The sequence below is a fragment of the Pristiophorus japonicus genome, chromosome 4, assembly GCF_044704955.1.
Source record: "Pristiophorus japonicus isolate sPriJap1 chromosome 4, sPriJap1.hap1, whole genome shotgun sequence".
NCBI lineage: Eukaryota > Metazoa > Chordata > Chondrichthyes > Pristiophoridae > Pristiophorus > Pristiophorus japonicus.
In genome coordinates this window covers 38,736,185-38,747,291 of record NC_091980.1, presented here as the reverse complement: position 1 = coordinate 38,747,291, position 11,107 = coordinate 38,736,185, and positions in this window count along the sequence as shown.

The following is an 11,107-nucleotide window of genomic DNA, read 5'->3' as shown; positions in this document are numbered from 1 at the left end:
GATCTGCACTGCTCGCTCCGCCTGGCCATTGGAGGCCGGCTTGAAAGGTGCCGTCTTCACGTGATTTAGAAACATAGAAACATAGAAAATAGGTGCAGGAGTAGGCCATTCGGCCCTTCTAGCCTGCACCGCCATTCAATGAGTTCATGGCTGAACATTCAACTTCAGTACCCCATTCCTGCTTTCTCGCCATACCCCTTGATCCCCCTAGCAGTAAGGACCTCATCTAACTCCTTTTTGAATATATTTAGTGAATTGGCCTCAACAACTTTCTGTGGTAGAGAATTCCACAGGTTCACCACTCTCTGGGTGAAGAAGTTCCTCCGCATCTCGGTCCTAAATGGCTTACCCCTTATCCTTAGACTGTGACTTCCCCAACATTGGGAACATTCTTCCTGCATCTAACCTGTCTAACCCCGTCAGAATTTTATATGTTTCTATGAGGTCCCCTCTCATTCTTCTGAACTCCAGTGAATACAAGCCCAGTTGATCCAGTCTTTCTTGATAGGTCAGTCCCGCCATCCCGGGAATCAGTCTGGTGAACCTTCGCTGCACTCCCTCAATAGCAAGAATGTCCTTCCTCAGGTTAGGAGACCAAAACTGTACACAATACTCCAGGTGTGGCCTCACCAATGCCCTGTACAACTGTAGCAACACCTCCCTGCCCCTGTACTCAAATCCCCTTGCTATGAAGGCCAACATGCCATTTACTTTCTTAACCGCCTGCTGCACCTGCATGCCAACCTTCAATGACTGATGTACAATGACACCCAGGTCTCTTTGCACCTCCCCTTTTCCTAATCTGTCACCATTCAGATAATAGTCTGTCTCTCTGTTTTTACCACCAAAGTGGATAACCTCACATTTATCCACATTATACTTCATCTGCCATGCATTTGCCCACTCACCTAACCTATCCAAGTCGCTCTGCAGCCTCACAGCATCCTCCTCGCAGCTCACACTGCCACCCAACTTAGTGTCATCCGCAAATTTGGAGATACTACATTTAATCCCCTCATCTAAATCATTAATGTACAGTGTAAACAGCTGGGGCCCCAGCACAGAACCTTGCGGTACCCCACTAGTCACTGCCTGCCATTCTGAAAAGTACCCATTTACTCCTACTCTTTGCTTCCTGTCTGACAACCAGTTCTCAATCCATGTCAGTACACTACCCCCAATCCCATGTGCTCTAACTTTGCACATCAATCTCTTGTGTGGGACCTTGTCGAACGCCTTCTGAAAGTCCAAATATACCACATCAACTGGTTCTCCCTTATCCACTCTACTGGAAACATCCTCAAAAAATTCCAGAAGATTTGTCAAGCATGATTTCCCTTTCACAAATCCATGCTGACTTGGACCTATCATGTCACCTCTTTCCAAATGCACTGCTATGACATCCTTAATAATTGATTCCATCATTTTACCCACTACCGATGTCAGGCTGACCGGTCTATAATTCCCTGTTTTCTCTCTCCCTCCTTTTTTAAAAAGTGGGGTTACATTGGCTACCCTCCACTCCATAGGAACTGATCCAGAGTCAATGGAATGTTGGAAAATGACTGTCAACGCATTCACTATTTCCAAGGCCACCTCCTTAAGTACTCTGGGATGCAGTCCATCAGGCCCTGGGGATTTATCGGCCTTCAATCCCATCAATTTCCCCAACACAATTTCCCGGCTAATAAGGATTTCCCTCAGCTCCTCCTCCTTACTAGACCCCCCGACCCCTTTTATAACCGGAAGGTTGTTCGTGTCCTCCTTCGTGAATACCGAACCAAAGTACTTGTTCAATTGGTCCGCCATTTCTTTGTTCCCCGTTATGACTTCCCCTGATTCTGACTGCAGGGGACCTACGTTTGTCTTTACTAACCTTTTTCTCTTTACATATCTGTAGAAGCTTTTGCAATCCGTCTTAATGTTCCCTGCAAGCTTCTTCTCATACTCCATTTTCCCTGCCCTAATCAAACCCTTTGTCCTCCTCTGCTGAGTTCTAAATTTCTCCCAGTCCCCAGGTTCGCTGCTATTTCTGGCCAATTTGTATGCCACTTCCTTGGCTTTAATACTATCCCTGATTTCCCTTGATAGCCACGGTTGAGCCACCTTCCCTTTTTTATTTCTATGCCAGACAGGAATGTACAATTGTTGTAGTTCATCCATGCGGTCTCTAAATGTCTGCCATTGCCCATCCACAGTCAACCCCTTAAGTATCATTCGCCAATCCATCTCAGCCAATTCACGCCTCATACCTTCAACGTTAGCCTTCTTTAAGTTCTGGACCATGGTCTCTGAATTAACTGTTTCATTCTCCATCCTAATGCAGAATTCCACCATATTATGGTCACTCTTCCCCATGGTCAACTGTAAAATCGTGAAATTCTGCGCTGGTGAAGCACAGACTATTATCACTGACCAATATGTCAAGAATGCTGTGCGTTGCAAACATGGTTCTAAGGCTCTCCATGGTGGTGGAGTGGTGCTCGAGTTTAAAATGGTGCACTCGATCCATTTTGAAAATGCATCAACGACTACGAGGAACATTTTGCCCATGAATGGGCCCGCATACTCTACATGCACCCGCAACCACGGTTTGGTGGGCCAGGGCTTAGGGGGGCCTCCCTGGGGGCATTACTGATGGCACAAATGGTGCACCGACAGACGCAGAACTCCAAGTCCGCGTCAATGCCAGGCCACCAAACATGAGATCTAGCTATGGCCTTCATAAGGACGATCCCCGGGTGTCACGATGGAGCTCCCAGACAAACGCCTCGTAAGGGCATAACTACTTGGCTGCCCCACATCAGGCAGTCTGCCTGTAGTGAGAGTTCATGCATGCGCCTATGGAAGGGTTTGATCTCCTCGGGGCAGGCATCGCGAGCCTCTGCCCAGTCACCGGTTAAAACACATCTTTTAACTGGAGATAACGTGGGGTCGCTGGTCATCCAGGCTCTGATTTGGCGAGCCATCATGGGCGAACCTGTGGATTCAAAAGCATTGCTTGCCATGACCATCTCACAGTCCTGTTCGTCGGACGCTTCTGTGGTCGCCAGGGGTAGCCTGCTAAGCGCGTCGGCATAGTTGTCTGTGCGTGGTCTGTGCCTTATCGTGTAGTCGTAAGCCGCCAGCATGGGTGCCCACCGCTGAATGCGCGCCGAGGCATTGGCGTTGATTGCTTTGCACTCGGATAGTAGGGACGTGAGGGGTTTGTGGTCGGTTTCGAATGCAAATTTGGCTCCGAAAAGGTATTGGTGCATCTTTTTGACATCGTACACGCACGCGAGTGCCTCCTTCTCAACCATACCATACCCGCGCTCCGCCCGCAAAAATTGACCTGGAGGCATAAGCAACGGGCTGCAATTTACCCGCATCATTGACGTGCTGTAAAACGCACCCGACCCTGTACGCTGACGCATCACACATAAGGACTAACTTTTTACCTGGGTCAAAAAAGGCGAAAACACTCTTGGAATATAGAAGGTTGCGTGCCTTGTTGAAGGCGCGTTCTTGGGCGTCCCCCCAAAACCAATCACACCCCTTTCTGAGTAGCACATGGAGAGGCTCCAGCAGCGTGCTCAAGTTCTGCATAAAGTTCCCAAAGTAATTGAGTAGCCCGAGAAAGGCGCGCAGTTCCGAGATATTCCGGGACCTGGGTGCCAGGCGAATCGCTTCGGTTTTGGATTCTGTTGGGCAGATTCCATCAGCGACAATCCTTCTGCCCAAAAATTCAACCTCAGGCGCGAGAAATAGACACTTGGATTTCTTAACTGTTAGGCCTACCCGATCCAATCGACTTAGTACTTCTTCTAGATTGCGGAGATGAGAGTCAGTGTCCCTGCCCATGATGAGTATGTCATCTTGAAACACAACCGTCCCCGGGATGGACTTGAGCAGACTTTCCATGTTGCACTGGAATATAACAGCTGCTGACCTGATGCCGAATGGGTTTCGATTGTACACAAAAAGGCTTTGATGTGTGTTGATGGTGGTGAGTAGCTGAGACTCTTCGGTCAGTTCTTGCATCATATACGCAGATGTGAGGTCAAGTTTCGAGAAAAGTTTTCCTCCAGCCAACGTTTCAAATAGATCCTCCGCTCTGGACAGCAGGTATTGGTCCTGTCGGGAGACCCTGTTTATGGTAGACTTGTAATCCCCGCAGATTCGCACAGATCCATCAGGCTTCATGACAGGGACGATGGGGCTTGCCCAGTCGCTGAATTCCATGGGCGAAATTATGCCTTCCCGCAGAAGCCGGTCCAGTTCGTTTTCAATCTTTTCCCTCATCACATAAGGCACAGCTCTCGCCTTGTGATGGACCGGTCTAGCATTCTGCGTGATGTCGATTCTAACTTTAGCCCCTTTGAAGGTGCCCACACCTGGCTGAAAGAGATGTTCAAAATGGCTTAGAACTGTTGAGCAGGAGATCCGTTCCTCTGACGACATGGCATGAACATCATCCCATTTCCAATTAAGTTCTGCTAGCCAGCTTCTCCCCAACAGGGCTGGGAGATCCCGGGGGACAATCCACAGGGAAAGTCGGTGCACCATCCCTTTGTGTGTGACTGAGAGCATGGCGCTGCCAAGGACTGGGATGATTTCTTTAGTATAGGTCCTTAGTTTGGTGTCGATCTTTGAGAGTTTTTGTCTGTTGCTTTTGTGTGGCCACAGATGTTCAAATTGTTGAATGCTCATGAGGGATTGACTGGCCCCCGTGTCCAGTTCCATGTTGACGGGTATCCCGTTGAGTAGAACCCTCATCATAATTGGAGGCATCTTGGTGTCCGAACAGTGGACATTGATCGTGTTAACCCGCTGTACCTCAGCGTCCCGTGCACTGTTCCAACCGTCTTATGGTCCGCTTTCCAACCCTTCCGATTCGTATACCAGCCGAGCTGCTGTTTTTCTGCACATGCGAGCCAGATGCCCTGTGTAGTTGCAGTTTCTGCAAATGGCATGCTGAAATCGACACACCTTGGTTGAGTGCCTTCCCCCACGTCTCCAACACATACCGTTTCCATTGTTTCCGAAGGATGAGCTACGTCTGGCTGATCTCCCTTGAGCTTCTCTCAATTTGTTGTTGATTGCTCGCATAGTGGGTTGATGAGGTGTGATCGGCCGTTCATGTGGCCCTTGATTTTGATGACTTCTAGCACCACTGTCTGCTGTTGAAGGCCTGCTCTCCTGCCTTTGTCTGTGTGTGGGGGTAGCGGTTTGTTTCACAATGTGAACCCCTTGTTCCGATGCCTCGTTGATTGTCGTACCCGAAGTATAGATCAGTTTTGTTTCTTCTTCCCCTGCCAAGAACGTCTGTGTGACCAGTGCTGCTGCCTCCAGAGTCAAGTTCTTAGTCTCTGTAAGCTTTCGGAATAGGCTTGCATGGCCTATTCCTTCAATAAAAAAGTCTCTCAGTACTTCTCTCCTTAGTTCATCGGGGAACTCACATGAACTAGCCAGCCTCCGAAGTTCCACCACGAAGTCGGGTATGCTTTGGCCCACACAGCGTCTGTAGTTGTAGAACCTGTGTCTGGCCATGTGTAGGCTGCTCACTGACTTAAGGTGATCTCTCACCAGTGTGCTCAACTCCTCAAACGACTTGCTTGCTGGTTTCTCGGGTGCCAGCAGGTCTTTCATTAAAGCGTATGTTTTCGAGCCACAGCTGGTCAAGAGATGGGCTCTTCTCTTGTCTGCCTTATCGTCGCCCAGCCAGTCTTTGGTCACAAAGCTTTGCTGGAGCCTTTCTATAAAGTCATCCCAATTGTCTCCAGCATTGTACTTCTCATCTGAGCTGTTGGTAGCCATTCTGTGGATTCTGTGATCCTGTAACTCGTCGCCACTGTTAAGTCCTGACTCTAATGTACTGACTTACACGAGACACATGCTGAAGTCAAGGTCACTCAGGACCTGCACCTTTAATTCCAGCTCTCCAGTCCTGCACTTGCGTGAGACCTTCCTTTATATACCACAGTGGGACAGGTATGGAGTGGTCTTCTGCAAGTGCACCCCTGGTGGTAAGATATGTTTATTGTTACAGGTCATATTCAGTTACAGTCATGTATAGCATGATAAGATACAGTTACATACAGTAATGTGAGATACATGAAAGCCCATGCTTTCATATGCCTCAGTGAATACATTGACTATATCCTGGAGTTCAGCCTCTGAATGTGCACAGACGCAGGCATCGTCCGCATACTGCAGCTCAATGACAGAGGTGATTTTGGACCTGGCCTGGAGGCGGCATAGGTTAAATAGCTTCCCACTGGTTCTGTAGTTTAGTCCCACTCCAGCGGGGAGCTTGTTGATTGTGAGGTGGAGCATGGCGGTGAGGAAGATTGAGAAGAGGGTTGGAACGATAACGCAGCCCTGTTTGACCCCAGTCCAGATGTGGATTGGGTCTGTAATGGATCCGTTGGTAAAGCAAGCGAAAGATGTTGACAAACTTTTGGGGGCATCCGAAACGGAGGAGGATGCACCATAGACCCTCACGGTTGACAGTGTCAAAGGCCTTTGTAAGATTGAAAAAGGCCATGTATAAGGGCTGGCGCTGCACCCTGCATTTTTCCTGCAACAGGCGCGCTGCAAAGATAATGTCTGTTGTGCCCCGTAGGGGACAAAATCCGCATTGTGATTCCGGGAGGAGCTCCTCGGCCACAGGGAGAAGACAATTGAGGAGAACTCGAGCAACAACTTTCCTAGTGGCTGAAAGCAGGTAGTTGCCACAGTTGGACTTGTCCCCCTTTTTAAAAATGGTCACAATCACTGCATTTCTCAGATCCCCCGGCATGCTCTCCTCCCTCCAGATGAGAGAGATGAGGTTATGTATCCACGCCAACAGCGCCTCTCTGCCATATTTTAGCGCCTCAGCAGGGATTCCATCCGCACCCGTCGCCTTGTTATTCTTAAGCTGTTTTATGGCTTTGTCAACGTCGCGCAACGTTGGAGTTTCACTGAGTTGGTGGCGGGTCGCATGCTGCGGGATGGAATCGAGAACACTCGAGTCAAAGGCAGAGTCTTGATTGAGGAGATCTTCAAAGTGCTCCTTCCATCGGGCACTGACAGTCTCGGTGTCCTTGATGAGTGTTTCCCCGTTTTTGGCCGTGGGGCCTTGGGAGTTTGGACCGTAGGTGGCCTTGACTGCAGTGAAGAATCCTCACATATCATGGCTGTCGGCCAGTTGTTGTATCTCCTGTGCTTTCTCCATCCACCACCTGTTCCTTAGGTCCCAAGTTTTTTATTGGACCTGAGCCTTGAGCCATCTGTAATGTTGTTTTGCAGCTCCCGAGTTGGGCTGTTGCTTGAGGCTCAGAAATGCTTGTGATCTATTAGTTCTTCGATCTGATCATTTTCATCAAACCAGTCCTGATGTTTTCTGGTTGAGTGACCAAGTACCTCTTCACAGGCACTGGTTATAGAGGCCTGGAGGGCAGACCAAGTGCTATGGGGATTCAGCATCTTAGGGTCATCAAGGCACGCCAGATTGGCTATGAGGCGCTGGCTGTATAGGGCTCTCTTAGCTGGGTCTCTAAGTACCCCAGCATTAACTTTTTTGAAGAACTGCTTCTGCTGACCCCTCTGCTTTGGGGCAATGTTAATGTTGATGATGGATCGGATTAGGCGGTGGTCCGTCCAGGTGTCATCAGCTCCTGTCATGACGATGACATAGTCAAGCAGGTGCCAGGGTTTGGAGCGAGGGTGTTGCGACGATGCCTTGTATTTGTCCCTCTGGCGGAACATTGTGTTGGTGATGAGGAGTTCATATTCTAGACATTTTGTCAGGAGTAGGGTACCGCTGGAATTGGCTTTCCCTATCCCCTCTCTGCCAATCATGCTTCCCCAGAGAGCTGTGTCTTTGCCAACCCTGACATTAAAATCACCCAGGAGGATCAATTTGTTGCCCGTGGGGACACAGGACAAGGATGTCGCGAGGTTGGAATAAAAACCCTCTTTCGCCTCATCCGTTGCATCGAGCGTGGGGGCATATGCACTGATGACTGTGACACAATGGTTCCGAGATAGGGTGATACGAAGAGTCATGAGGCGTTCGTTGGCCCCACAGGGGGAGTCTTTGAGGTGGTCGACCACCTAATTCTTGACGGCAAAGCCGACTCCAGGAAGGCGGCGTTTTGCCTCTGGTTTCCTTTTCCAGAAGATGTAACCTCCACCATGTTCCTTCAACTGGCCTTCCCCTGCCCGCCGGGTCTCGCTTAGGGCGATGTCAATGTCAAAACGTCTGAGTTCCCGGGCAACTATGGCGGTGTGGCATTCCGGCCTGTTACTGTTGGGATTGTCCATGAGAGTCCCAGGTTCCTGACGGAATGGAAGATGCCTGTGCGTGAGTTCTTTTAACGTGGGGTGGCCGCTGCACACCGGCAACCACACGGCCTTAGCTGAGCAAGGTCCTGGTCCAGTGGCAAGGGGGTCCAAGACAACTGGAGACCAGGCACAGCTCTATAAGCCTAATTGCCTACAGTGAAGTGTTGGCCACAAGCTCAGCGCCGAGTAGCGCCTTTGATGGTAGGTTGGGGGGCAGGCATTAGGAAGGTGACTTCCACAGTTATTTTAAAAGATTAAAAGTTGATAAAGGTTCCCAATTTATTTCAAAAGTTCCTAAGATTTGATAAAACGTTTTAAGAAGTTTCTAAGAGTTGTTTAAAATCTAAGATGTAAATCAATAATAGATTATAAAAGTTTCCCCAATTTAAAAAGTTTCTAAAATTTGTTAAAAGTCAAAGATGTAAGTTAATAATAGATGTTTAAAAATATTTCGGTTGGGAGTCTAAAATGTAAGTTTTAAAAGTTCTCCCAAATTGTTTAATAAGTTTAAAAGTTGGCTAAAAATTAAAAAATTAATTAAAAGTTGGTTGGGAGTATGAGACGACGCCATGCCTCGGTCCCTTCAGCCGGTTGGGCGCCGGCCTCGGAGTCCCTTCGGCGGATTGACCACCAGTCTCGGAGTCCCTTCGGCCGGCCCCATATCCTCGAGTCCCTTTGGCAGGTCGTCCCGGAGTCCCCTCGGCCGGCCAGACCGGAGCCGCTCTTTGTGATGTGAAGACGATGCGAAAACACCAGCAGAGACCTTTTGGTCCGGGCCGGTACAGAGTCCCTTCGGCCAAGGATAGAAGGTCACAGTCAATCTCTGGCTCAGCTGCTGAGGTTGGACCGCGTCCCTGGTCGATATCCCGCTGAAGGTGAAAGGCGAGCCGGCTTGAAGGTGCTGGTGCCGCTGGTCTGGGCGCGGCTGATGTCCCTGGAGCTCCGCTGGGCTGGAGACCCTTCTCCCTCGATGTCCCCGCTATACACAGAAACAGGCCAGTAGCAAACTACTGCGGATGCTGGAATCCGAAATAAACAGCAAATGCTGGAAACACTCAGCAGGCCCACATACCCCTAGATTTAGTAATGAGTAATGGGCCAGATTTAGTTAACAGCCTAACTGTGTGTGAACATTTATCCAATAACGATCATAACATGATCGAGTTCAACATAATATTTGAAAGGGAGAAACGCAAATCAGCTAACAAGATTCTAGATTTAGGTTAGGCCGCCTTCAACGGGACGAGGCAAAGATTGTTCACAATAAGCTGGGCAAATCTGTTAATGGGTAAAATGACAGAAGATCAGTGGGAGATGTTCAAAAATAATTTAATGTGATACAGAACCAGTTTATACCCCTGAGGGGCAAGAGCTCTCCTTGCTAAAACGAAACAGCCATGAACGACTAAAGAGGTAAGGGACAAGATAAAACTAAAAGAAAAAGCATATAAAAATGCAAAAAATAGCACAGACCCTGGCAAATGGGAAAGATACAAAGAACAGCAAAGGGTCACAAAATAGAGAGTAAGAGCTATAAAAAGGGACTGTGAAAAGAAACTTGCTAGTGTATCAAAATCAATACAAAGAATTTTTACAATTATATGAAGAAAAAAAGGGTAGCCAGGAGCAATGTTGGCCCCTAAAAACTGAAAGCCGTAATATTGTCAATGATAATAAGGAAATGGCGGACATGTTGAATCATTACTTTGCATCAGTATTTACAGTAGAACAAGAGGATAGCATGCCAGAATTCCCAAGGAAACTAATATTGAATTGCAGACAGGGACGCAATAAAATTAACTTACATAAAATAACAGTAATGATACAAATAATGACACTAAAGAGTGACAGATCCCCAGGACCAGATAGTTTACACCTCAGGGTTTTAATGGAAGTAGCTGAGCACATTGCAGATGCCCTAACTATAATCTTTCAGAGTTCTTTTGATTCAGGAACCGTTCCTTTAGATTGAAAAATTGTGCATGTTACTCCGCTGTTTAAGAATGGCGAGACAGAGAAACCAGGGAATTGACCAGTTAGCCTAACATTGTTGGGAAATTGCTAGAGTCTATAATTAAGGATAGGGTGACTGAACACCTCAACATTTTTCAGTTGATCAGGGAGAGACAGCATGGACTTGTGAAAGGTAGATAATGCCTGTCAAACCTGATTGAATAATTTGAGGAGGTGACTAAAGTAGTGGAAGGGAATGTCCACGATGTTATTTATATGGACTTCCAGAAGGCATTGATAAAGTTCCACATAAGAGCCTGTTAACTAAGATATCAGCCCAGAGAACTGAGGACATATTATTGACCTGGTTCGGAAATTGACTGAGCGGCAGGAGATGGAAAGGGATAATGCGTTGGTATTCTATTTGGCAGGATGTGACTAGTGGTCCCCCACAGGGATCTGTGTTGGGACCTCAACAATTCACTGTCATTATTAACAACTTAGATGATGGCATAGAAAGTTATAAATCGAAATTTGCCAATGACAAAAAAGATAGGCGATATTGTAGGCAGTGTCGATGAAAGCATAAAATTAGAAAGGGATATTGACAGATGAAGTGAATGGGCAAATGGATTACAATGTGGCAAATGTGAGGTCATGCACTTTGGACCTAAAAATTATAGAATAGAGTACTTTCCAAATGCTGAAAAACTAAAAAACAATGGCGGTCCAAAGAGACTAGGGAGTCCAGCTATATAGGTCATTGAAATATCATGAAAAGATAGAGAAAATAATCAAAAGGCTAATGGAATGTTGGCCTTTATATCTAGAGGACTGGAAT